We start from the raw sequence: 23418 nt of genomic DNA, 5'->3' as shown, positions 1-23418 counted from the left end.
TGTACTCTTGGGGAGGGGACACCCTCAATTTGGGAAGTGGGGACTTCCTGAGGACAGAGTCAATTGGTTTTTTGGGACAAATCTTGTCTGTTTGTATAGTTTTTGGGACGAACTTCATCCATTTGTGACTCTGCCCTGGGTGGGGAACTGCTCCGTTGGTTAAATTGTTAGTTCCTCCAGATTCCAAAATTTGACCAATTTTTGAGCAAAGGCCATTTTGCTGCAGTTTGTCTTGTCTTGTATGTCTACTTGTGTGTCCATTTGGTCTAATTGTTCTTCTTTTGGTTACCCCAAATCTAACAGAACATTCTCTCCTAGGAATCCCTTATATGAGCCCAAAACGGGCAAAGGGATTTAGATATTTATGTTCAATGTTTTTGTACTTTAGAATTGTCTGCCTGTTTGAATTTGTTACTAACTTAGGGACTTGTTGCCCATTTCTGTTGCAGGATCCATATGGCTTATTAGACTCAAGCTTCATAATAAAAAAAATTATTTCCTTTAGCTCACCAAACTGTGCATGAAGCAACCTTTGTTTGTATCTTTAATGTTGTGGCACCTTGTTTAATGTTTTAGTCCTCAATTGATTACTTGGAACCTCAGCATGCCTTTTAAAAAAGAGTATTTTCTTTCTGGTTAAAATGTAAACATATGTGCACATATATATGTATATTTATGGTTTTTAAGAATCATATCAACTTTACCAAGTAAAAACCAGGTCATACTATATTTGAGCCAGTTAAAAGATGACAGTTTTTTTAAAATACAGCATTTTAATGTGGTAAAAGGACATAAAATAATTAAATATGTTTTAGAGTACTAAAAGGTGACTTCAAGGGTTTTGTTGAGAGTTTTAATGTTGTCTGCGAAGCGAGAGGAAAGGTAATTGACTGGTAATAGTAAGAAAAAGAGGGACAAAGAAAGTGGTTTTGTCTTCAAGTAAAAATGTCTGGCTGTGCCAGAATGTGGAAGAAGATAAAAGCTCAACTTGGGGGTATATTGTAAGTTGTAGAAAGCTTGAGAGGATGTGAATTTTATTTGTCTTGGTTTATAGTACTGCAAATAATAGGTTTGAAAAGAAGTAAATGTGTTCAGAATTTGACAGTATTAGATCAGTTTTGGTAGATTTATTCATAAGACTGGTAAACCTTTGCTGCAAAATGTTTTCATTAAAATGAGATTATAGGTGATTATAGAGATAAGATACAAGTTCTTACATGTGCTGTGAACATCTGGGAGATTATGTGGTACACTTTTGTTACCTATGAAAAAGTCCTTTTTTGTTAAGCATGTAATTTCAGTAAAATGATGGCCTTCTATGTGACACCCTGAGACAAAAATTGGTGTGCCATCCAGATGAAGCCTGCTCTCTGATCCAGAATGCCAAAACCATGTTTTCCTTTTGTCCCACCTTGATTGGACATCCAGAGGTAAGGAGGTTTCCCGAGTATCACCAGTTGTTCTCTTTGAAACTCAGTCGGCTCCACATGTTAGACAAAAATTGCAAAGGTTTGAGAGATTTGAGAAAATGCCCCTTAGCCAGTTAATAGAGATAGCACAAAAGGTTTTTGAGAACTGAAAGAATTTACAAGAAGCTACCAAAAAAAGATAACCAAGGTGTTAGAATTGCTCTATGAGAGAGAATTTAAAAAAAAAAAAACAGATGAGAGTTCTGGGGGCGGTTGGCTACTGTAGCTAAATTTTACTGAAAAGCTCACCTCTATATGACTCCCGTAAGGGAGAAACTCAAAACTCACTGAACTGGACTGATAAATGTGAATGGGCCTTCCAGCAGCTCAAGTGGGCCTTGACAGAGGCCTCAGTCCTGGGACTCCCTGACATTACCAAGCTGTTCACCTTGTTCCTAGATAAACTCAGGGGCATTGCCAAAGGAGTCCTAACCCAGGACATTGGCCCTTGGAAGAGGCCTATAGCCTACCTCTCCAAAAGGTGAGTGGCCCCCCTGCCTGAGAATCCTAGCTGCTGTGGCAATGTTACTTACTTATGGACAGAAGATTTCTGTGGTGATCTCCCACAGTTTAGAGACTATTATCAAAATCCCTCCCAAAAAATGGCTTTCTAATGCTAGAATTTCACACTATCAGGTCCTGCTCCTAGACCCAGAGTCGGTAGTTTTCAAGACTTCTTCAGCTTTAAACCCAGCCACCCATATGCCTGATGATGAGCCAGAGGAACAAAGGACACCTCTCCATGAGTGTGCTGACATCCTTGAACTACAGCTGATCTTACCAACCAGCCTTTGGGAAATGCCAACAATGATTTCACCAATGGAAGTAGCTTCATCCAGAATGGCAGATGAGTGGCCGGGGCAGCAGTGACCACAGAAAAGGAGGTACTCTGGGTTAAGCAGTTAGAGCCTGGTACCTCTGCCCAAAAGGTGGAGTTCATTGCTTTGACTGAGGTGCTAAAACTAGCCACAGGAAAGAGGGTAAACATCTATACTGACTGTAGATAAGCTTTTGCTACTGTACATGTATGTACATTGAGCCATCTATCAGGAGCGAGGTCTCTTAACGTTGGCCGGGACTAAGATAAAAAAATGCTCCACAGATCCTAGACTTGCTGGCAGCAGTCTGGCTGCCTCAGTGGGTTGCTGTTATTTACCCTAGGAAACAATTTGGCAGATCAGGCCACTCAAAAAATAGCCTCTACATCAGAGGGGCCAACCGAGGAGGTAACTGCTCTGATGCTAGTCCCTCCAATCTTGTCAGAACCAGTCTACGCAAAGAAAGACCTACAGTTAGCATCTCAACTTGGAGCAAACTCCCCCACCCCAGGGGGCTGGTACCAGTTACCTGATAAACGAGTACTGTTACCGGAGGCACTAGGGCAGGAGCTGTTACATCGGGCACACCAGACTACCCAGTTAGGGAGAACTAAACTTGTGGAATTGTTCAGAACTCGGTTTTTTATTCCAAAACTCTGCAAACTGACCACCTCTTTGAGCTCCAGATGCCCACAGTGGTTGTTAGTCAACTCAGCCAAGAGCTCTACGCTGGAGACCACCCGACATCGAGGAATTGTTCCAGGAGACTTCATGGGAAGTAGACTTCATGGACATGGTAAAGCCTGGTTTACAGGGGCACTGCTATCTCTTGGTATTAGTAGACACCTTCACTGGCTGGATAGATGCTTTCCCTACTAAGTCCAAGTCAGCCTTAGTGGTAGTTAAAAAGCTATTGCATGAGATCATACCTTGATTTGGCCTCCCACTATCACTGGGGCCAATAATGGCCTGGCTTTCTTTTTTTTTTATTTAAGGAGAAAAGAAAAAAAAAACAGTGAAAGGGTACAAGTTATACAGATTTACAGAAGAAAAAAATGAACAGTAGGAAATCACTAGTTAATGGATTACATATTGTCATCTTAGAAATAATTGTTCAAGTCACAAAATTAAAGCTTGTAGAGTGGACATTCCAACAATGATACTGCAAACAGTTCTGTTCAATGACCCAATAAAACTCTGTGATATCATTTTCTATCTTATACACTTAAATATACATGCAGTTATATAGTTTAGAGCACTTTCTTTTCCTCTCTTTTGTACAATGACTATTACACATTTTGGGAATGGCCTGGCTTTCATAGCCCAAGTCACCCAAAAGTTAGCCCAGGCATTAAAGATTAATTAAAAAACTCCACTGTTCCTATTGGCCACAAAGTTCAGGGCAAGTAGAGCACTTGAGCCAGACTATTAAGGATACTTTAGCTAAATTGTCCTTGGAAACTGGCGATAATTGGGTGAGCCTTCTTCCCTTTGCACTATTAAGAGCTAGATGTACCCCATATGTTTCTGGAATTTCCCCCTTTGAAGCCATGTTTGGGAGGCTCCTGCCATTGGTTCCAAGATTGTCAGAAGACAAATTAGCTGAAATTACTAATCAAAATCTTGTTAAGTCCCTGCAGACTCTCCAACCTGTGTTGACTTCAATCCACCAGCTGTTTAGACAAAAACACCTGGATCTGCCTTCAGAGATGCCCCTCAAAGTGCCAATCAAGCTGGGGACTTCAGTCTTGGTGCGATGTCACCACCACGACTCCCTCGAACCCCGCTGGGAAGGACCTTTCACCGTGGTGCTCAGCACTCCCACAAGATAGCAGGAAAGACTGCGTGGATTCACCATACCCACGTCAAACCACTGGAAGCAATAGACAGCGAGGAGTGTTCTCAATGGACTATACAGTAGATTGGTAACCCCTTAAAGTTAAAATTGACTAAACATAGTTAGATTATGCCAGGCATGAACTGTTTTAGCTTGCTTGCTTTGATTTTTTTTTTCCTTTTTATCGGTACCAAGGATTGAACTCACAACTGCCTGCTTGCAAGGCAGGTGCTTATGCAGCTGAGCTAAATCCCTAGCCCCTGCTTGCTTTGATTTTAATAACATTGATGCTGACCTTGCACGGCGGCTTTGGTTCCCTTGTAAACAAAGAGCAATTGTTAAGATCTTTGTATGGGAACCCCTGTGATTGTGGAGGGGGCTATATTACTAAAGGTAAAGGCAGCAACTGGGGGGGGGATTATACATACAGTGGGAAACCAGGATTGTGATGCTTCCCACACAAATGATAAATTGTATACATACAGTCTTTGGACAGATTGTGGGGACAAGTTAACTTTCTTTGTTGCTATACCCTCAGTTACAGGGGTTTTGACTCAAAGGTGGATGTGTATGTTAAAGCCCCGTGTGATGCCTAACAAAGGTAGCCAGCCAGGGCCATGCCCTCAGAATTGTTCTTAGTATTCAGAAATGCATTCCTCCTGCTATGACTCTGTACAAAAGTACAGGCATAGAGAGCAAAACTTACTTCACTGCTGAGCTTATGAGGACACGGGCTGGAAGTGTTGGAGGTGATTGGTCCACCAATCCAATAGTAATAGAAAGTTCAAAGTATGTCCAAGCCTCATGTCTCAGCACGGTTGGTAAATCAGTGTGCTGGAGCAGGGAGGCCCCTATACATGTGTCTGATGGGGGCGGCCCACAAGATAAGATCAGAGAACTCTTGGTTGAGGAATGAGTCAAGCAGCTAATAAAAATAATGTTTCCCCAGATACATTACCACCCCTTGATGCTGCCTAAATTGCGGGGAGTTGATCTGGATGCTCAAACTTCTGATATACTAGAGGCCACTCATAAAGCCTTAAATGCTTCCAACCTAATTTTGGCTGATGCAGGACACAGGGCTCCCTCATACCCCTTGCGATCCCCACCAATGTTTCTCTGACTATGCTGGAGGAACAAGATTACTTAAATTGTAGTGCTGGTCCCCCTTTAGAGTACAACCAGTAGGCTTCAAGGACTCTCTCTGTCTCCAAGGAGGTTTTCATAATGATACCTCCGACATTGATGTGGAGTTCATTGCATTTACTAATTGTAGTTCCATAGTTAACTGGATTACCTACCTTTATCCCACCAAAGGGACAAGTATTTATTTGTGAAGGAAATATGGCCTATACTTTCCTCCCAACTAACTGGACAGGGATATGTGTAACAGCTGTCCTGTTGCCTGATATAGAGATCCTATCTGGGGATGAGCCTGTCCACATTCCTAGTTTAGATTACATTACAGACTGCTCAAAGAGGGCAATTCAGTTTATCCCTTTATTGGTAGGCCTAGGAATATCAGGAGCCTTAGGTATGGGGGCAGCAGGAGTAGGGGTTTCTGTCCAACTTTCTAACCAGATTGTTAGTGATGTGCAGGCATTATCTAGTACCATTCAGGTCATTCAAGACCAAATAGACTTGTTGGCTGAAGTAGTTCTCCAAAACAGAAGGGGACTAGACCTCCTAATGGCAGAACAAGGAGGGATCTGTGTGGCATTGCATGAACGATGCTGCTTTTATGTAAATAAGTCCGGCATTGTCTGAGATAAAATCAAGAGACTACAGGGAGACCTAGTTAACAGGAGGAGAGAGCTATTTGAAAACCCTTTATGGAGTGTCTAAAACGGAATCCTGCTCTATCTCCTGCCCTTGCTTAGACCATTGTTAGGGGTACTGCTCCTGGTCACAGTAGATCCTTATATACTCAATAGAATAACTACATATGTCAGACAACAAATACAAGGCGTAAAGTTGATGATGTTATGCCAGCACACCTACGAGCCCGTACCTCAAAATCCTTAAAAATTAGGTCAAAGATTTGACCTCAGTCACAACATCAGAGGGGAATGTTATAGCCTAGTTTTAACCCTTGCACCTTATTTCTGTTTTGTATGTGCTGCTCAGCCCCCCTTCTCTTCCTATCTTTCTAGGTTAAGTTTCAATCTCCTGAGAAAGCTGTAAAAGCCTCAGGTATCAGCTTCCTGTAACCCCCTCCCGTACCCCTCATCTGGCGATCTGTAATAAAATGTGCTGTTCTTTAAGAAATGCTTAACTTCAAGGAAATTATGGAAAGTTCTATAAAGCCCAGATGCTACCTAACTGTGTCAGCTATTACAACATTCCTGTGGTTTTCGGCTTTAAAACCCAACCTTTCTAGCTGTAAGGTGCGCAGTCTCCAAACTGGCTCCTGGGGATAGCATAGCCAAGCCTGGCCTAAAATAAAGCCTTTGCTCCCCAAATTTTAATTTCTTGCTTCCTTGGGTTTTATTTCAGGGTCTGAGCTATCACAAACTTCTGTCCACCATCCTCTTAATCCCCCAGTTGGCTTTGGCCACCTCCCATTTCTTTAAATTACATTTTCTCACTTTCACAATGATTTCGTTTTGGGTCTCTGATTCCCAGGGGTCCAGGAGTCATTTCTGGAAACAAAGCTATGTATTAACAAAATCCTGAACTGGGCATGGTGGAGTCTCAGCTACTTGGGAGGCTCAGGCTGGATTTCCAGCCTGCATGATTAAGTATCTGTGAGACTATCTCACAGAAAAAAAATGCTGGGGATGTAGCTCAGTGATGGAGCCCTATCCATAATGCATGAGGAGTCTCGGGTGTGATTCCCAATACTGAAAAAAAATCCTCCAATGCTCCTTGTCACCTGTCTGATGGAGTAACACCCATGGGAGGGATGCCGGGGAACACTGCATCTCCTGTTCTCTGGAAACACAGCTTGGTTGCAGTCTCCAGGCTTCCTTTCTGGTAGGCGAGGCCACGTGACCAAGAGCCAGCCAATGGGATGTGGTCCCGCGCCATCCCTGCTATTGCACTAGGCAATGCTGACCCCCATCCCTTCCTCCATCTCTTGGGGAGCTCAGTGTCTTCGGCGCAATAGCACCGCCTTGTTTCACGAACTGGAAGTATGTCTTTTGTGTTTGCCACTCACCATTTGGCAGTTTCTGCTTCAGTACTGGGCATTCTCTGCTTAATACATGAAGGCCAGCAGATTTGGCTTGAGATATAGCTTAATGGGTATATCACAGTCCAAAAATCTCAATAGAGCCTGGGTTAAATATAAGCTTGATTGCCAGATAATCCTCTCCAGCACCATTCCCAACCCTTTCACTAGAGAGTAACCAAGTTTCAAAGTAGATAATTAGACACCCTTTTTACTATCCTTTCTCCACCTGGGAAGGAACTTGTTGGAAAGTACAAAGGACACTGATGTTCTATCAATAGACGTCCTGGGAAAGCTGGGCTCAGCTGGACAGGGGATGGGAGTGCGTGCTGGGGAACAGGGAGTTAGTTGTTTCCCATAGCTGCCTTTACCCGGCTTTTCAGAGTTGGGTAAGCTGTCCACCAGGCCGCTCACTAGCGCTGTTTCTCTATGAATACTCCTGCAGACAGCATGGCCTCCTTCTCCCAGCAGGAAATCGTGGTCTTCAGGTCATCTGCAGAAGGATCCTATGTCCCCAAGAGGAAAAACAGATTTGCATGGCTCAGGGGGCCACTCAGGGAATTCTTTTTTTTAAATTTTATTTAAAGAAAGTCTAAACAAAACAGCAAACTGGTAGAAATAACACATACTTTCACAGAAAAAAAAACAGTAAGAAATCACTAGTTGATTATTACAGATTGTCCTTTTACAAATAGTTATTCAAGATACTAAAGTGGAGCATATAAAGTGGGGATCCAAACAGTGAGACTGAAACCAGTTCTGTTCAACTATGCAACAAAAACTTAGAAATATGGTTATCAATCCTATACACTTAAACATACATGCAGGTATCCATATCTTCAATTATGTTGAGATTGAACAAACCCAGGCAGGCTAATATCACTCTGAACAAAGACTAATGCTATTGCTGGATTTCACATTATGACACTCCAGGATCAGCACTGGGTACTTTAGTGTCTCTTTTTCTTCAGGATATCTGTTCGTTTCATCATGTGTCATAAGATCAGTTCTCATAAACTGTTTATAGATTCTATACATGCATGAATCTTAACATGTCTTTCTATCCTTTCTATATTAGAGGGAGAAACAAAACAAAGAAAGACAAAATAAAACATATTCCTATAAACACATGAAAAAAAAAAGACATGTAAGACCATTGTACAAGTTCTATCATAGTTCCTGTGTTGTCTCTTATTATTTTCAATAGAATTGGCTATTATCAGACATAGTATAATTGAATATATCAGTACATAACAGTATTAATGAAACACAACTTTGTATATAGTATAAAACTTCAAAAACAGGCAGTTATCAAACCAGAATGTGTATTGTAGAGTCTTGTCATCTTCAATGTAGTTGTCTATACTCTCAGACTTGATACTATAAATCATACTAGTTTTGAATAAAATCTGTCGATACCAAACATCAATCAAACAAACCAGATTTAACTAAGATCAGTCATGATAAAACAGTATAAGTCATACAGGGATCCAGATTAAGACAATAGGAAATTAAAGATGATTACTGTGCTATATCCTGATGTTTTTGGGATTGCTGTCTGTGCCCTCAAATCTAATGCAAGTAGACAAACTGAGACAGAATAAAATCTATCAAAAAAGAATAAAATGTATCTAACTAAAGCAGTGCAAGTAGTGTGGGTTTTAAATCCTGATACACTATTAACAATATTTTCTGTCATCTTTTTTAAGACTCTCCCTCCCCTTTCACTTCCCCAGGGTACACTGTGCATTTTTTGGGTCTGACCAAGACCCTTGGTTTTAAATTGCAGTGGGGGGGGGCAACTTGCTATTTACCCTAAGTGGTTCCAAACCTTCTCTCTTCTGAAATTGATCTCAAATTGTATTCCTTTACCTATGAAAGCCTGTCTTTCCAACCTATCCACAAATACTGGTCTGGTTGACCTTATTACTCTCTGGTTCTCTGTCACATAGAGCATTGTTTTCTCATATTTGATTTTCAGTCCATGTACTCTTTTTCATTTAATTATATTTCCTATAAATAGCATCTCCGTGGACTCTACCTCCTGATCTACTCCACGTGTGGTTCTTTTTTTAAAATTTAGTGTATCAAGGCTATCTATATTAGAGATTATAACCAACTTTCTCTGCCTCATTTCTGTTATGCTCTTTTTTTTTTGCCATCAGTTGTCTGCTTATCTTCTTCATTCTGTTTTCTGCTCCATTCATTGAGGCCTCTCTGCCACTGTTCCTGGAATCCTAGTTTTCTCTCTCTTTTTGAATGCCCTGCAATATTCTCTGTAGAGCTGGATTGGTGGTTGTGAATTTCTCCAGTTCCTCTTTGTCTGGGAAGCATCTTGTTTCTCCATTAATTTCTAGAGACAGTTTAGCAGGGTATATCAACCTGGGCTGGAGGTTATTTTCTCTCAGGGCTTGGAATATTTCGCTCCAGGCTCTTCCGGACTTGATGGCTTGTGTTGAGAAGTCTGCCATTATTCTGATGGTCCTTCCTCTGGAGGTTATCTATTTTTTGTCTCTAACAGCTTTTAATATTCTGTTCTTAAATTGAATTTCTGGGATCTTGATTATTATATGCCTGGGTGTAGCTCTGTTTTAGTTGTAGGTGGCTGGAGTTCTGTATGCCTCATACATCAGAGTATCATTTCCTGTTCCTCTGTTTGGGAAGTTTTCCTTAATTATTTCTGTGAATAGCCTTTGTAGTTCCTTTGTTTGTACCCTTGCTTCCTCATTCACATTCTTTATTCTCAAGTTATAGATTCTCTTGTTGTCTTCTAGCCTTTGTATTGTTACTGATTGTTTCTTTGTTATTTTAAAAAAGTTTTCCCTTACATAATCTCACATGGCAAAACTGTCTCCAGTTTGGGTAATCTATCCTTAGTTTCTTTTAAGCAGTTTTGCCATCTTTCCATAGAGTTTTTAATTTCCTGTGATCTCTTTGAATCTACTTCATGTATTCTATATTTTCTTTATATTCTTCATCAAATGGTTCTCTCCTTTGAGTTCCTCCCTTCTTCTGTCTGTGTCTGCTTGAGGGGTTCTTAGCATCTCTTTTATTAATCTTCTTATATCTTGCTTTACTTGGCTAAATATTTCACTTTTGAACTTGTCTGTGAGGTCTCAAAGATATCTCTATATGTCCCCTGGTGCTGTGTCTGATATTGCATGTCTGTTGTTCTCATTCCCCTTTGTATTTACCTGTCAATGTTCTCAGGATTGGGACCTGGAGACTTTTTAAAAAAAATTTATTTAAAGAAAAGGAAACAAAAAAATACATGGAGATAAAAAAGGGTAGAAATAATACAAAATTACAGAAAAACAAACGGTAAGAAATTGCTGGTCGATAAGTTACACATTGTCATTCTAGTAATAGCTGTTCAGGTTATAGGATTAAAGTATTTAGAATGACATTCAAAAAGTGACCCTACAAACCGTTCTGCTCCATGATCGAACAAAAGCTCAGTAATATGGTTATCAGTCCTACACATTTGTTTTACATCTCAAAGAGGGTAAGATTAAACATATCAAAACAGAACAGAACATTTAAAAAAAAACAATTTAAAGAAATACAGATTTCAAAGCAAGTCCACTGGAGATCTTCATTATCTAACTGTCTCTAGTTTCTTGCAAATAGTTGTCCCTGTCTTCACCCACTTTATATACTTATTGCATATTATAGAACTAATCAAATCATTACAGGATGATGAAGTCTTTTTAGGTCCTCAAGTTCCAAATTATGGAAGACAATAGTAACTACCAACGCATCTCTCATTCTCTTTGTGATAGCTGTCCCCATCTCTACATATGCTGAAATTGAACTCAAGAAACCAGTCCAATGTCATTTTAATCAGCGAACAATAGATTGCTGGAATTTATATTATAATGCTACAAAATAAGCCTCGGGTTTCTCAGCATCTCTTCCTCAGAGTATCTGTTCCTTACATCTTGCATTATATAATCTGTTCCCATAAATAATTAAAAAAACCCATGTGTGAATTTCTACATATATATCTATCCTCTCTGTATTATAGGGAAAACCAAGTCATAGCAAGACAGCAAAACAATTTCCTAGAAAAACATGCAATGGATAAGACATATAAGACTACAATGTAAATGATCTTCCATAGCTACTATGTTTTTTCTGTTGTTATTTTCAATAGATTTGACCACAACACTGGCTTATTATAGTTAAACATAGTATCACCTATTTTTATAAAAACTTAACTTTGATAGCATTGTAGGATTTGAGAGATGTTACTAATTAATACCCTTATGGATATCCTTTACAACGTGTCATCCTCAGAGTAGTTGCCTCTACTTTTAGGGTTGATACTAACAAGCATACCAATTTCAAATAAAATCAGCCAAGGCCAAGCCATAGTCTTACGATTCAGATTCAATTAAGATCAGTCATAGTAAGACAATGTAAGTAATACAGGATTTCAGTTTAAGTTAATAGGAAAGTAAGGATAGTTACCATGGTATAACCTGCTATTTTTGGTTCAAGATGTCTGTGCCCTCAAATCTGATATGAGTGGACAGACCAGAACAAATTAAATTCACACTAAATATGGCAATAGGACTACTGTGTCTTTTAAATCGTTATACACCATTAACAATGACCTCTGCCTTTTTTTAAATATAGTTTCAGAGCTGTCTATACTAAAGACTATAGCTTACCATCTCTGCCTCATGCCTGCTACTCCACTTTTCTGCTATAATTTGTCCACCTTATTCCCTCATTCCATTGTCTGCCCCATTCACTGAGGCCTCTCTGCCACTGTTGCTGAAATCCTGGTATCTCTTCCTCTCTTTCTCTGTAATGTCCTTCAGCACTCTCTGTAGGGTTGGATTGGTGGCCATGAACTCCCACAGTTCCTCCTTGTCTTGAAAGTATCTTATTTCTCCATTAATTTTTAGAGAGAGTTTTGATGGGTATATGAACTTTGGTTGCATATTTTTTTCTTTCAGGACTTGGAATATTTCTCCCCACTCCCTTTTTGACTTAAGAGTTTGTGTTGATAAGTCTGCTGTTATTTTGATAGTTTTCCCATTGTAGGTAATCTGCATCTTTTCTCTGGCTGCTTTTAATATTCTCTTCTTTTGGTGGATTTCTGGAATCTTGATTATTATATGTCTTGGTGTAAATCTGTTTTGGTTGTAGGTAGCTGGTGTTCTGTATGCCTCTTTTATCTGGATATCATTTCTTTTTGCTATACATGGGAAATTTTGCTTTAATATATCTGTGAATATTTTTTGTATTTCATTTTTGGTTGCTCCTGCTTCCTCACTCACATTCTTTATTCTTAAGTTATGTATCTTTTTGTCATCCTCCAGTTTTTGAATTGCTTCTTTCTGGTTCCTTGTTATTTTTAAGAGGCTTTTTCTTTCACGATCATATGCCATAAATCTCTCTTCAATTTCAGAAGGCTGTCTTTAGTTTCTGCCAAGGCATTTTGCCAGTGTTCAATGGAGTTTTTAGTTTCCTGGTATTCTCTTTGGATCTGTTTCATGTATTCTAAGTTATGTTTAAATTCTTCTTCAGAAGTTTCTCTTTCTTTTCTGATTTCCTCAGTTCTTCCATCTGTGTTCTCTTGGGCGAGGCTTGTAATTTCTTTAATTAATCTCTTTATATCTTGCCTCACTTGGATCAGGAGTAAAGCTTTAAATTCTTCTATGAGATCATGTAGGTACTTTTTAATTTCGGCTCATGCTGTGTCGAGCAATGGATGGTTACTGTGCTTGTTCTCTTCAGTGTTTACTTCTCCTGGACTTATTTTCTCATTTGGGCAGCTGGGGATTTTTATTTTTATTTTTATCTCTTGTCATGTTTCTGGTTTCTTTCAGACTGTCCTGGGGTTCTCTGGCCCTCTCTGAATTGCTTAGGGCCTTTCAGAAGTGTGCTGACTTGAGTTTTTGCTGTCCTCCCCAATTTGCTGTTATCTGGGGTAGGCTGGGATGCAGGGTTGGTACAGGCTAGTCTCCAGCCTCTGTGCCAGTTAATCCGTAAATTAGGCTGTACTTTCTGGATGTCATTGAATTGTGACTATTTTGTATCTGCTTATTGGGCCCCAAGCAGAGGCTTGGTTTAGCCCCAGTAGCACCTGCCAGTTCTCTTTGTACCAGAAGCAGCTGACTAATGTCACTATGGCACAGGGTTCTGCCCAAATCCCAGCTGTACTCTTTCAGACCTCTCTGTGACAGGAGCACAAGAACAGCAGATATGCCCAAATCCAAGGTGTCTCTCACTAGTTCTCTATATGGAGCTGAAGCCAGCACGTAATCAGGCTCTGCCCAATTTCAAGATGTCTTCCACCAGCCCTCCCTACAGGGGGACCTGGTGATGTCACCGAGCTGTAGTTTCTGCCCAACCCTTAAATGTCTGCCACCAGACTCTGTGTTATTGATTTCCCCGTGGTGGTGGGCACTGTCCAGTTCCAAGATGTTCTCTGGCCAACCCCAGCAGCTGCGGGGTTCCCAGTACTCACCAGAGTCCAGTGCAGGTCCTCGTCCCGGGTCCACCGCACACCAAGCTGCCCACCTTTCCCCCACTCCCGGCACAGCGCAGAACAGTGCACAGCGTGCGCTCCCAGCACAGTGTGGAGCGGTCAGAAATCTGCGCAGCGTTTGGCTTTGGAACTCCAGAGCCTTGTACGGTCTCCTCTGGTGCAATGGTGCAGTCCTGGCTGCTTCTCGGAGTCCCGGGTCCCAGTTTCCCGCAGTCACCAAAAGCCAACATAGCTTTTCCTGCTGGGTCCACGGGTCAGTTTGTTGATTTAAAGGCACGGGATTTGCAGCCTCCCGTTATCAGCGTTCATAGTCTCAGCGCTACTTTAAATCCTCCAGCTGCACTCTCTTGGTTAATAAGAATCACTATCAATTTGTCTGGCCCTCTCCATGTTGTCATATTCTAGCTTCTAGTATGATTTCTCCAGAGAGAATCTTCGCTTGATCCCCTAGCAAGCCGCCATTTTTTTTGGTGACCGAAATGAAAAAATCGACCTGGAGACTTTTTGTTGTTGTTTCCTCTTCCCATCTTTTTTGTTTCTTCCAGGAGGCCCTAGTTTCTTTCTTTGTTGGTTACAATTCTTCTGAAGCATGCTGGCTAGGTGACCCTTCCCACTGCAGTGTGCTAGTGAGTTGCAAATAGGGGCAGTGTATGCTGCCCCCTCCCCTCCAGATCAGTCAAGCCTCTGAGGCTTGCACTGTGTTACTGTGCTCCACCTCCCCTCTGGGTCAGTTAAACTTCTGAGGCTTCACTGCATACCATGCACCACCACCATAGGGAATTGATTTTGGATAACCTATTGGGTCTCAGCCAGGTCACACGACCCAGGGCTAGCTCACTCCAGCAATCCCATTTGGGAAGGGAACGACTGAAATCACTGCTGCCCCTTGTACTTGCCAGCCCTGCTTGGTCCCAGAATGTTGTCTGCCAGAACCCACTCCCCCTTTCTGCGGAATGGCTCCACTCCCATCACTCATCACAGATGGATGCAGGCTCCCTGCCAGCTCAGCTGGCAGACCACCGCGACTGCAGTGTTACTGCGCCTCCAGTGAGTTGAAGCAGCGGGACGTTGGACTGCTCAGCAAGTTGCCTGCTGTGGTAGGAACACTGAACTTTTACTGTTCCAATAATAGCACCGGGACTGTATGTTTGGTTGGTTCTTCTCACCTTAGTTTCTTCTTGGGACAAGAGAATTCATCTTCCTCTGTTTGGGACTCCCCATGCTGTGTTATGTTAAATTCTAAGTTGACTATCTCAGGGAGCCTCTGTAGACAACTGTTATCTATCCGCCATTTTTTGCTTCACCCTCACCCATGGAATTCTTTTCCCTCAGTTTTTACATGTCAGACACTCATGTGCATCCCATGTGTGTACCACTTAGTGGTCTTGTGAGGTTCACCCTAACACTCCTGTGATATACTTACACACCCTTCTCTCACTCCACGCCTAATGCTTTCTTTCCTTGGATTGTGCTTCTCTGTCTTTCTCCCTTTCAAAAGGTCCACACACTGTGGGATACTGTTGGAAGCTCACAAGTACAGACATTTTTTTCCCCAGTGCTTTGTCTTTATTTGTGCACTTTGGCAGAGGGTGTGCTTTTAAGGCAGGGAATTTTGTCCTTGTGCAGCAATATGAACCCCCAGTTTTTTCAGGCACAAAGTATGCGCTTTGTAAATATGTGTGGAATTAGTAATTGAAAGTGAGTAATTGAAAACATGAATGAGCTTCTGTTTATGGCACAAAGACCTCAGCATGAGTTCTAGTACACACTTCTAGGACTCCTCAGAAAGCGTAGAGACCCCTGTGCTTTCAGCAATAAGGTGATCCTTTCCATCTTGAGAAAGTGAAACTTAATGTCTGTCCTTAAATTCTGAGACTGTTTTGTCCTAGTCCAATTTGAATGTTTTCTGAAGGACTCAGTTGTTTCTTTAGCTTCTGTATCACTGACTTCATCTCCTAGTTGTGCAGGGTGTAGATCAAGGGGTTGAGCAGAGAGGAGATGACTGTGCAGGTGACATGGATGGGCTTATCTGCAGGGAGGGTGGTGAAGGGCAGGGCATAGATGTAGATGCTGGGCACAAAGTGCAGGGTCACCACAGTGATGTGAGAGGTGCAGGTGGAGATGGCTTTCTTTCTGCCTTTTCCTGTGTGTGACCTCAGCATCATCAAGATGACCAGGTAAGATATGAGCAGAAAGAAGAATATAAACCAACTGAGTAAGGCATTGTTGGAAATCATGAGGATTCCCAGAGTTATGGTATCAGTGCAGGTCAGTTTGAGGACTTGTGAGACATCACAGTAGAAAGTGTCAAGAATGCTGGGTCCACAGAAGGGGAGATGGAGTAAGAGGGCAATCTGCATCATGGAGTGGACAATATGCCGAGCCAGGAGGCCTAGATAAGGGCCATGCATCACCCCCTGTTCATAATGGTCATGTAGTGTAGCTGCCGGGAGATGGCCACATAAAGATCTAAGGCCATTATAGACAGAGAGAAAGCATCCACTCCCCCAGGAGGTGGAAGAAGAACATCTGGGTGATGTAGCCCTCAAAGAATACGGTCTTCCTTTTGGAGAGAAGAGTGAACAGGACCACGGGTGTAGTGATGGATGAGAAGCAGATGTCAAGAATGGAGAGATTGCAGGGCAGGAAGTACATGGGGGTGTGAATGTGGGAGTACCAGGTCACTGTCACTATGATGAGGAGGTTTCCCAGCAGAGCTACCACATATACCAGAACCAAGAAGACAAATAAGACCCAGCTGTGCTCTCAGGACTGAGTGATTCCCAGAAAGATGATTTCTTTCACTCTAGTGTGATTTCCCAGATCCACTGAATCCCAGATCCTGTTTAGAGGACATCTCTGGAAGAAATAATTGCACAGTGACTAAATGTTGAGCTCTAAAGTCCAGTTTATTTATTTCTTTAGGTTTTGGCTTAGGCTTTAGGGGAAAGTTCAGAAAGAACATACACCATGCATTGGAGCAGCACAGTTCTTGAAGTTCCCAGGGGGAAGGATGGTGAGAGGATGGGAAAATACAGCAAAGAGAGGAAAGCTGAGGTCAGGGGGAGGCCTGTCTCCTGATGGGAGGAAACGAACTGCTCAGTCAGTCTAGCATATTGATTTATACACTCAGGAGGACGATGTTAATTTCAGCTCTGCTGCCTAGCAGCTGGTTTGCCTGGCAGGCCTGGGCCCCTTGCCTTTCCTTCTGGAACAACTGGGGTACCTGGTTCACTATGGGCTCTCTGTGTTTTCAGGGCTGTCCTTACTTTACATGTGATCGGTCTCCAGCTTCACCCAATCCCTACCTCCACATGCTCACAATGGGGATACTGTTGCTTGGAGAAAGACCATGATGGACTTTAGCTCAGTCATCCAATTCTACCATGGAAATCACTGAGATGCAGCTTTGTACCTGGGATCCTATTGAGCTATGCTATTACTGTGAAATCTGACACCTAGTATAATAAAGAAGATGCATAACTTTAAGTGTTTTAGGAGTTTATATTTGCAAAAGACATTGTTAAGAGAGTTAAAAGTTTGCTTGAATGTGGAAGAAGATATTTACATTTTGTAGTAGTCAGCTTTTATCTATAGAGCTGAAAAAATCTCATGTTTGAATATAGAAAGAGCTTACACAAATCAAATTAAAACCCCCAGAGGACCCCCAACCCAAAATGGCAAAAGGTAGAGAGCAATACTTCACAACAGAAGATAGTAATTCCGCTTCAGTAGTTAAGGTGGAGATGCAAACTGAAATTACAGCAAAAAGCCACTGTGCTACTACATAAGTAAGCAGCCGAGAGGCTAAACTGGAAAATCCAGAATCATTGAGTAATGACAAATATGGGCAACAATTAGGACCCCCACATGCTGCTGGTGGGTGTATAAAACCATGTAACCACTTAGGTGTTTGAGTATATCTGGTAAAAATACACACACACATACATTATATGAATTATATGTATCTATGTAGATGTATATTTCCTAAGGGTCTAGTTGTATATCTGTGTCTCTCTTAGTAATATACATTTTTGCTGGGTATGGTGATGCATGCCTTTCATCCCAGAACTTTGGAGGCTGAGGCAGGAAGATCACTGTGAGTTTAAGGCCAGCCTGAGATATATAGTGAACTCTAGGCCAGTCTGAACTACAGTGAGACTCTGTTTCACACACATGCAAACAAGAATATGTATTTCTAGTTCCAAGACATATCCTTGAATGATCATTCCAACACTAGTTATAGATTTCCTTAAACTAGAAAAATGCAAGAAACTCCATAACAGGAGAAAAATAAATTGTGCTAAATTCACACCATATTGCACAGCAGTGAGAATCTATATGCAATATCATGTGAAGAGAACAAGAATATAAACCAGCAGAGTGACTCACACTTGGTGAATGAGTCTCAAGCACAGCTATGTTCTAAATGCCCCTGGAGCCAGAGAGCACTGTTGCACGCTGAGCCTGAATGCACAGCCACAGGGAGCCCTCAGGCTGACTTCTGTTCTCCTACTCATGCTGGTTGCCCAAGTATGTTCAGGTTAGGGAAAGACTCTGTGAGCTGTGTGCTTCTGTGCATCTTTCTGTAAGCAACTTTAGGAAAAGGTTAAAAGAACAAATGTGTGGTAATTCCTTTGCTATATTTAATCTCATGTTTAAAGAATTTAATATAAAGCAAAGTTTTTTTTTTTATTTAAGAGGAAAAAGAGAAAAACACAAAACAAACCAAAGCGGCGTAAGGGTACACGCAATACAGAACTACAAAACACAACAAAACAAAACAAAACAAAAAACCATAACAGTAAGAAATTACCTGCTAGTAGATTACACACTATTTTCTTGAAAATAGTTCCTCAAATCACAGTATCAAAGAACACAAGGTGGACATTCAAACAGGGAGACTGCAAACAGCTGTGTTCAATGTTCCAAAAACATTGATAAAGTCAGCTATTTAACACCCCCAAACACACTTGCTGTTATATCCGTTAGAGATCTTTTTCTTTTTTTTTTTCCCTCTCTTTTTTACAACAAAATTTACACATCTTGGATTTTATTACTCCTTAGTGCTTATTACTTTCTTTGGGGGGGGGGGAAGAATACAGTCAAATATGGCAAAACAAAGCTGTCAGTCAATACCAAGGATAGACATAGCACATGGTGTAGAATAGAGTACAAGTTTATCAACAATGGTTATCAACGTTGTCCCTTGTTTCCTTAAAAAGAATTGTCTATCTTATTAGATATTATAAAGTTGGACAAAACAGTAGAGAACAAGACCAATAAAACTTAGGCATTGTAAACATTACAGGACTTCCAAAGAAGACAATAGTCAAACCAGAATGGGTATCTTAGTGAAACTTATTGTCTTCAAAGTAGTTGCCTATGTCTTCAAACTTGATACTATCATATAGAATGGAACAGAGTCTAATCAGTCAAAACAAGATCGTGGGAGTACTACAGGACTTCAAAACAAGTTAATAGGAAATCGAAAAGAGTTACTATTTATATATCCTAATTTTTTTTTTTGAATTTTTTCTTTAATTAAGACAAACATAAGAAATGACTAAATAATTTTTTTTGAAACAATAAGGGGGAGATTGAGATAAAACAGGACATAACAATATAACAATAGAGGTCACAGCATGACTGTTTCAATAACCTAGTACTTCACCACCTTATAACCTGACTTAATAGTAGTTACCATAGTGTCTTTTTCCTTGAAATATTTGGGTAAAACTTCATATACTCTAGCTTCAAATATTTTCATATCAAGAAGCCCAGAATAAAGCCTTTCTAATTAATGAGTGAAAACTTTATAAGGCTTCAAGGCCACCTAATGGGAAATCATGATTACCACATATTTTTATATATTTGAATCATTACTTACATTAGGGAAACTATTCGGTATTCACACATGCGAGATTGATTTATTTCACTTATGAGTATGGTCTCAAGCTGTGCCCATTTATTGATAAATATCTCAATGTGATCCTTCTTTATAGCTGAATAATACTCCATTGTATAGAAATACCACAACTTTTTTATCCATTCCTCAGTTGATGGGCACTTGGGTTGTTTCCAAGATCTGGCGATTACAAATTGTGCTGCTATAAACATAGGTGCACATATATCACTGTGGTATGATGCTTTCAGTTCTTCTGGGAATATGCCTAGAAGTGGAATAGCTGGAATAAATGGGATTTCCAGTCCCAACTTTTTGAGAAATCTCCAGACAGATCTCCACAAAGGCTGTACCAGTCTACACTCCCACCAGCAGTGCAGGAGAGTTCCTTTTTCCCCACAGCCTCTCCAGCATTTGTTGTCGGTTTTCTTGATCCTGGCCATTCTTTCAGGAGTGAGATGGTATTTCAGTGTGGTTTTAATTTGCATTTCTCTAATGACCAATGATGATGAGCATTTTTTCATGTATTTATTTGCCATTTGCATTTCTTCATCTGAGAATTGCATATTCATCTCAGATGCCCATTTTTGGATTGGATCTTTGAATTTTGGAGGTCTGAGTTTCTTTAATTCTTTGTATGTTTTAGACAAGAGGCCCTTGTCTGAGAGAGAGTTCACTAAAATCTTTTCCCAGTTTGTGGGTTTTCTTTTCACTATGCTGGAGATTTCTTTTGACATGCAGAAACTTTTTAATAAGAAGTGGTCCCAGTTATTGATTCTGGGAAGTATTTCCCGTGCGGTTTGAGTCCTGTTCATGAATTCTTTACCTACTCCTATGTCTCCAAGGTTTCTACCTATTTTGTCTTCCAATAGATTTAGTGTTTCTGTTTTAATATTCAGATCTTTGACCCATTTAGATTTTAATTTAGTACATGGTGATAGACATGGGTCTAGCTTTAGTTTTCGGCAAATGGAGAGCCAGTTTTTCCAGCACCATTTATTAAAGAGACTGTCGTTCTTCCAGTGAACCTGCTTGGCTCCTTTATCAAAAATAAGGTGGTTGAGTGTGTTCATAGTTGTGGTTGTATCTTCTAATCTATTCCACTGATCTTCAGCTCTGTTTTGATTCCAATAACATGTTGATTTTACTACTGTTGCTTTGTAGTATAACTTCAAGTCAGGGATTGTGATGCCTCCTGCTTTGTCTTTGCTGCTTAGAATTGCCTTTGCGATTCTAGGTCTCTTCTGGTTCCACATGAAATTTAGGAGTGATTTCTCTAGATCTATAAGGTATGTTGATGGTATTTCTATTGGGATTGCATTGAATCTGTATAAGAGTTTTGGGAGAATGGCCATTTTCACAATGTTTGTTCTTCCTATCCATGAGCAAGGGATGTCTTTCCATTTTCTGAGATCATCTTCAATTTCCTTTTTCAGTGTATTATAATTTTCACTGTATAAGTCTTTCACTTCTTTCATAAGAGTAATTCCTAAATATTTCATTTTTTTGCTTGCTAATGCGAATAGTCCAGTTTCTCTTATTTCCCTCTCTGTAATTTTGTTGTTCGTGTATAGGAATGCTATTGATTTCTGAGTATTGATTTTGTATCCAGCCACATTACTGAATTTATTTATTGTATCTAAGAGTATTTCAATGGAGTTTAGGGGGTCTTCTATGTAGAGTATCATGTCATCTGCAAACAGTGATAATTTAACTTCTTCTTTTCCTATCTTTACCCCTTTTATTTCTCTTTCTTGCCTAATTGCTCTGGCTAGTACTTCCAGTACTATATTGAATAGGAGTGGTGATAAAGGACATCCTTGTCTTGTACCCGATTTTAAAGTAAAGGCTTTCAATTTTTGGCCATTTAGTATGATGCTGGCTGTTGGTTTGTCATAAATGGCCTTTATTATATTGAGGTAAAGACCATTTATTCCAGTTTTCTGTAGAGTTCTTATCATGAATAAGTGTTGGACCTTATCGAAGGCTTTTTCTGCATCTATAGAGATGATCATGTGATTCTTATTTTTGGCTTTATTGATATGGTGGATTACATTTATTGATTTGCGTATGTTGAACCATCCTTGCATTCCTGGGATGAATCCCACCTGGTCATGGTGTATAATCTTCTTGATGATTTGCTGGATCCTATTTGCCAATATTTTATTGAGGATTTTTGCATCTGTGTTCATTAGGGAGATCGGTCTATAGTTCTCTTTTATAGTTGGGTCTTTCTCAGGTTTTGGTACTAGAGTAATATTTGCTTCCAGGAATGACTTAGGAAGGATTGCTTCCCTTTCAATTTCATTGAATAGTTTGAGGAGTGTCGGCATTAGGTCTTCTTTATATTTCTTGTAGAATTCTGCAGTGAATCCATCTGGGCCTGGGCTCTTCTTGGTGGGCAAGGACCCAATTACATTCTCAATTTCATTAGCAGAGATTGGGTTATTCAACAGTTTTATATCCTCTTGATCTAGTTTTGGTACTTCATATGCTTCTAAGAATCTGTCTATTTCTTCTGTGTTATCAAACTTTTGAGAGTAGAGGTTTTCGAAATAGGTGTTGATGATCCTCTGTATTTCTATTGGGTCTGTAGTGATTTCTCCTTTTTCATTTCTTATTGCATGAATTTGAGCTTTTTCTTCCCTTTTTTAAATAAGGTTGGCTAGGGGCTTATCGATTTTATTTATTCTTTCAAAGAACCAACTCTTTGATTCGTTGATTCTTTGGATTGTTTTGTTAGTCTCTATTGCATTGATTTCTGCTCTGATTTTTATAATTTCCTCTCTTCTTTTGGCTTTGGGCTTGACTTTCTCTTCTTTTTCTAGCTGTTTGAGGTGTAGCATCAAGTTATTTATTTGTATTCGTTCTGTTTTCCTGATGTGGGAACTCAGTGCAATAAATTTTCCTCTCAGAACGGCTTTCATTGCATCCCACAGATTCCGGTAAGTTGTATCTGCATTTTCATTTTCTTTTAGGTATTGTTTAATTTCTTCTTTAATTTCTTCTGTGACCCACTGATTACTCAAGAGTGTGTTATTTAGTTTCCATGTGTTTGCGGAATTTTTGCAGTATCCTTTGTCATTAATTTCTAATTTCAGAGCGCTATGATCCGATAATATGCAAGGGATGATTTGAACTCTTTTGCATTTGCTTAAATATGTTCTGTGAGCTAATATATGGTCTATTTTAGAAAATGATCCATGTACTGCTGAGAAGAATGTGTATTCTGATGTTGTTGGGTGGAACATTCTGTATATGTCTATCAAACCCATTTGTTCACAGGTGTGATTCAGTTCTGTTATTTCTTTGCTCATTTTCTGTCTGGTTGATCTGTCCCTTGGTGTCAGTGGTGTATTAAGGTCTCCTGTTACAATTGTGTTACTGATAATTTGAGTTTTCATTTCTGTTAATAATTGTTTTATATAACTGGGTGCTCTGGAGTTTGGTGCGTATATATTTAAGATAGTTATCTCTTCCTCTTGGAGTTTTCCCCTTACGAGTATGTAGTGACCTTCTTTGTCCTTTATGGTCATTGTTGGTTTAAAGTTCACGTTGTCTGCAAACAGAATGGCTACTCCTGCCTTTTTTTGGATTCCTGCTGCATGAAGAATTGTTTTCCATCCTTTGACTTTCAGTCTGTGAGTATCTTTCTGGGTTAGATGGGTTTCCTGTAAACAGCATATGGTTGGATTTTGTTTCTTGATCCATT

At 40.2% G+C, this 23418-nt stretch overlaps 1 pseudogene; it reads right to left on the bottom strand.

Moving 5' to 3' along the window:
* Window positions 1-15756: 15756 nt before the first annotated feature.
* On the bottom strand, window positions 15757-17117 carry LOC106026329 (olfactory receptor 4D9-like; annotated as a pseudogene).
* Between the last annotated feature and the right edge of the window lie 6301 nt (window positions 17118-23418).

Source organism: Cavia porcellus, unplaced genomic scaffold (genome assembly GCF_034190915.1).
Source record: "Cavia porcellus strain 051 isolate PalLab524CR breed Dunkin Hartley unplaced genomic scaffold, mCavPor4.1 scaffold_17, whole genome shotgun sequence".
NCBI lineage: Eukaryota > Metazoa > Chordata > Mammalia > Rodentia > Caviidae > Cavia > Cavia porcellus.
Note: the sequence above shows the minus strand (reverse complement) of the source record. Positions and strands in the feature narration are given on the sequence as shown.